Raw genomic sequence first — 6000 nt, forward strand, 5'->3', positions numbered from 1 at the left:
GTAGAGATCGGTTTTTCGGTTACTATTTTAATTAAAAAGTTGGGCCAAATGTTTATTATTTTAACCAAATAGTTGGGCCAAGCCCAAAAAATAATTAACCAACCAATTATGAAACAGTGTTTTTTTCGTAACTTTCCTTCTTTTAACTCTAAGTCTCTTCGACGGCCAGCTCGAAGATCGTGATTTCAAAGTCAGAGTTATAACTGATCTTCGGTGCTGCTTAATTCTTCCTGTGATGGCTTAGAAAAGTTTTTAATTGATGTGTTTTGGCTGATCGTGATTCGGTAGAGATGGAGAAGGTGAAGGTTAAGGTTAAGGAGAAGAAGAAGAGATCCAACCAAAAAAGAAGGAGGAAGAGAAAAGGGAGAAGAAGCTTAAAAAGAGATCCGACCAAAGAAGAAAAGAAGGAGAAACGGGAGAAGAAGATGAAAAATAGATCCGACCAAAGAAGAAGAAGGAGGAGAATAGGGAGAAGAAGATTGGTGGCTGAGGAGAAGATAAATGGTAGAGGACAAATACAAACAGAGAACATTGGAGACTACATTAGGTTAGGGTTTTCTTCCTCGGATAACCGTTTGGTTTGGGCGAACCGAACCGAAAATTTTGGTTACCCGAACTGAAATTAAGATCATTTCGTTCGGTTTTCTCAATTAATATAAACCGAACCGATTTGCCCAAATCTCGGTTCGGTCAAATCGGTTCGGGTTATAATCGCATGCCTAATTTCTAGTATTCAGATCGGATTTCGGATATACATCCATCAGATTCGGGGTGGGTACGGATTTTATCCAATACCCAAAATATACTTCAGGTTTGGGTTTATTTTTGATTATTTACATCTTCAGCTTAACAAAATACTCAAATTCAATCCGAATTTCAAATATAGCTAAACTCAAATCTCTTCAACTCTGATATTAAAGGTAAAGAAAATGTATGACAAAGATGTTTCTTGTTGAATATGTTCTATTTGTTTCGCATTTTTTTTGGTGTGTTTTTAATATGTAGAAACAATATTTTGATATCTAGAGTTCATGAGTATGGAATTAAAAAAAATGCAATTAAGTCTCTACAAAATAAGTAAAATATCTCATATTGTTAGAATAAGAGGTTTATGGAATTGTTCTCTTGTATTCTTCATCTGTACAACATATATATAAGATATAATATTAGGGTTTAGGGTTATACTAATTTGCCGATAATAAGCATCCATATAATACAATATATTTATAACACATATATTTTTTTTAAAGGAAGTTGTACATAGTAATATATAAATACTCTAGGTTTTAGTATTAGTCTAAGAGATTAAAATGGAAAAATGGTTACAAAGCACCCACTAAGTGCTTTAGGTGATGGGTTCAAATCCCATAAATGACTATTTTGCACTCTGTTTATATATGTTCGGGTTAATTCGGGTACCTGTTTGGATATCGGATAATACCCGATCGGATTCGAGTCTCCGATCTTAATAAATCCTAAACCCATTCGGGTAGTTTAAAATTTTGGATATGGACTCGGGTTGGGTTTTTTGGATCGGGTTAGGGTCGGATTTTTGGATTTGGGTATTTTTCCCAGGCCTATTTAGGTTATGATGAATCAAAAACAATTACATTTACATTCGGTAAGAGTTGAGTTCTTTTGTGGTTGGAAACGATTTTGGTTCAGCCAACACTCTCCCAGAGTGGGAACAGTTTATTTACGGTTCGTTGGAGTGGACAGATCTTACAATTTCATCCAAATTGAGCTTGTTATCTCCGTGAAGGGTTTTTTGTCTCTCCATGATGCCCAACATTCCCAAAACCATTTTGGTAAAGGGATTCAATCTAAAATTCTGACAATATGTTGGTGTATTGGTCGGAGAATATGGGATCTCCAAAAATCAAGTCTACGGAGAACCAACATATAAAAGGAAGAGAAGATACCACCATGTATTCTACTAAGCGGCAACGATGTGTAGGGTGCTACAAAAAAATTGATCAAGATCCTATTCAAGCAGCATATCAATATGTTCTTTTAATCAGAGTGATGCGAAAAAAATTTTGGAATTTCATATACAAGATGTTGTTAGCCTTTTACGAGTATATGAAGAGGGGACTTAACATATTCTTTCTCTTGTCCATAAGGCTTTCGTTTGGACAGTGGGGTTACTTTCACTTCTTCATCAAAAAAGTGTTCAATTTCCTTTATTTGTTTCAAAGATTGTATTTGAATGATTTTTATGTATGATGTAAAAATTTGGTTATATAATATTAAAGATTTACCTTGTTAATATATATATATAAATAAAATAAGTTTAACCTTATTTAAATATTTTATATACTTTTAACTTGCTAAAAGAATATAAGTTCTTGTCCATCATATTAAGGAGCGGGTTATAATTTACATAAATATAATTATATAGTTTTTGACGAGTTGATATACTAAAATACACAAAATATTTTGTTCATGTGTAACACAAATCCGTGTGTAAACATTTAAAATATCTTCTAAGCTCTAACATCACGAATACAGAATATATGAAACTAAAACACTACTAACACAAATCCGTGTGTAAACATTTGGAAATTGTGTTCTTGTTTTCATAGAAAGAACGATACTACTTTCGTCTATATTATCTCTCCTAACCAATTTCCAAAAGTCTCTGAAGGACCAGCAGTGATGTATATCACTAGAAGGTGGGAACGAAACTTCTCTAATTCAATTTTGATCATAATTGCATCTACTTTATTGGTTGGAGTTCATTAGTTTCATCCAAATAATTTCATCAAAGGCTGTACCAATTTTGGGGCTATCACTTCCATTGGCTTTATGGTTGATTTATAATTCCAGTTTGATACATTTAATATGTGGACATTATTATATTTAAAATAAATACAATAAGAAAAACATGTTTTGTCTTATCAAAAATATTCTTCAAGCTTGGTTTTGATTTCGACTATTGGCTACAGAAACAGCGGTTGGTTATCTAAGCAAATGTTACAGTACGTTTCGCCTTGGTATCTTTACACCATAGCCCATGATATGTGTACTCCAACAAGACGAATTTTGTATAAATATATATAAGCAATTTTTGATACCACATCTTTAGAGGGACCGCTCAAGCTGGTCCGAGATGACTTCTTCGAAGCAAAGTTTGGAGGCCAAAACGATGTTTAATCAGATATAATTTTTTTGTGGAGAGATTCATGGTGGTACATGATCCATATCTAACGGTAGATTTGTGAATTGAATGGTTAATTTGTGAACTAATCATATGTTCATATGGAGGTTTTGGATAGACTGATATGTGGCAAATTAAATTACATTGTTGGTTGGACCAACGAGTTCGGTTTATAATTCTAGTTTTGGCTATTAAAAGTAAAATATAACTGATATTTTTTAAACGTATACTTTTTCGCATATTGGATTCGGTTCGATTTTTTTTATAGCAAGAGATTTAGGACCATTCAGACATTTTTTAAAATTGGTTTAGGTTCGGTTCAAATATTTTTTTCGAATTTTACGTTCCATATTGTTTGCCCAAGACTCAGGCCCGGCTCAATCAATGGCATGACCCGGTGCAATAACAAGAAAAAAATTCTATTTTTTACCAAACTATAGAACAAAAAAAAGGAATTGACATCACATCGTCTCGATGTGAAAACAAATCCAAGAAACGATGTCAAACAGACTCAAAAGAAATTAAAAAGAAAATTAATTTGTAAAGAAAGAAATATCTAGTGGGTTGCCTCTCACAAAGCGCTAGTTTCATGTCACTAGCTTGACCGGATTCTTGTGAACTAATGGGTGTGAGCATGAGGACGTGCTCCAAAACATGGTCTCCAGTCATTCATCTTCACCTTCAGAACTCTACTCATAACCTCTTTCACAGCTTTTCGACCTTTTCCTTTCAACTATGATGTTAGAATACTCATAGCTTTGTAAAAAGGTTTTGAGGTTCCCTTACACTGAACCTTATATTATATGGAATCTCCAACACACTTCATTGGTGTTAAGGTTATATGAGGATTTTCCTTGATCCTTTTGGGCTTAACCTTGCATGGAGCACTAACCTTTTTTATTGGAATTTGAAGGTCTCCATCCAGGACTTCCTTGACCTCACTCCAACCAATGCATGTCTTCACATAATTATCCCTATGATCATCAATGGTTTCAATTGAAAAGGCTTGTCCTCCAATAGTAGGTTTTTTCAGCAACCTTTTCATGTCAAACTCTTGAGTATGGTCACCAATCTGCAAGTGTATTTGCTGTTTTTTTACATCAATCATATCCCCAACGGTATGTAAGAATGGGCGACCAAGAATGAGAGGATCATGTGGTTCTTTATCAAGCTCCAAAACTGTGAAGTCAGTTGGGATGTAGATGTTCCCAACTCTAACATGCACATCCTCCACCAACAAAACTGGAGATCGCACATAACGATCAGCAAGCACTAAGGAAATCCTTGACGGTTTGAAATTGGTGATTCCCAAACGTTTTGACACAGAAAGTGGCATCAAATTGACACTAGCTCCCAAGTCACATAACCATCACTCAAACATGAATCTTCCAATTTGGCAAGGTAGTACAAAACTCCCTGGATCTCCAAGCTTCTCAGGAATCTCAATCGGGATGATGGCATTGCACTCAAAACTAACCATCTCTACCTCCTCTTTCAAGTGTGCCATTGCAAGGATTTTCTCCTTGTTCCTTTGATGTTTTTCCTGCTTCTCAAAATGCACATATGCCTTCCCAGTTGAAATCATCATGACCCATTCTTCAATGCTCTTCTTGTAAGACAAGACATCCTTCAAACATTTCTTGTATGTTTTTGTATTCTTTATTGACTCTAGGAATGGGAGTTTGATGTGAAAGTCTTTCATAACTTCATCAAAGTGAGCTTTCGCCTCTTTAGCCTGCATTTTAGCTTCCATTAGACGATCTGGAAATGGGAGCTTAGGAACATATGGTGGTGGTGCAACGTATGGTGGCTCATCATCTCCTGCAATCTCATCATCTACAGAAACATCAACAACAAGAACTTCAATCTCAGAAATAATACTCTCATTTGCAGCTTTTTGAAGACCTCTCTCAGCAACCTCTCCAGGTTATTCTTTAATCATAACAGCATAACAATGCTCTTTATTTTTGGGTTAACTTTTCCCTGGTAAAACACCTGATGGTCGCGTAGAGGTGGAAGAAATCTGAGCTACTTGGTTCTCAAGAGTTTTAACATGTGAAGATAGTGTTGTGAACTTCCCATTGAGATCACGATACATGCTGTCCACCTTAACATTGATTTGACCAGCATTCTTCACCTGACCTTCAAGAATCTGCTGCATCATCAACTTCATTTCATTATCCCCTGAAGAAGACGTAGAAGTGTTGCTCACAGGAACTTGAACTGGTGCTTGGTAGCTTCCCTGGAAGTTGTTAAACTGAGATTTTTGCTAAAAACCTCCTTGACCATATCCATTTCCTTGTCCTTGTCCCTGAGGCACAAATGGCTTATTGTAGTTTCCTTGCCCTGGTATAAACTGCTTTTGTTGAAATTGTTGTGGTGGATATACCTGATCTTGTGGGTTCTCAACATTAGTGCTCCAGTAAGAGAGGTTGGGGTGATTCCTGTAGCCCTAGTTGAAACCATTGTTCTGATATCCTTGGTTCACGTAATTCAGCTCAGCTTGTAGTTCCTCGGAACCATCCCCAGCACCTTCCTGATAAACCTTACCATCACCAGTATCATCACATAAATTCAAACTCCTCTGATCTCTTCACAAAAGCTGCTCCACTTTTGCAGTCAACTCAACAATCTGTTTTGATTCTCCTCCTCCACTACTTCTCACTGTCCTATCATAGTCAACACAATGGTTACTGTTGCTAGCAGCTAGGTTCTCAATCAAAATCTCAGCTTCTCCTTCTGTTTTGGTCATGAAGTCCCCATTACTAGCTGTATCCAGGACCATCTTATACCTCTCATCAACCCCTCTATAGAACGTGTTGATGAGTGATTCTGGTGTG

The sequence above is a fragment of the Camelina sativa genome, chromosome 1 (assembly GCF_030686135.1).
Source record: "Camelina sativa cultivar CO46 ecotype springtype chromosome 1, ASM3068613v1".
NCBI classification, from domain to species: Eukaryota; Viridiplantae; Streptophyta; class Magnoliopsida; order Brassicales; family Brassicaceae; genus Camelina; species Camelina sativa.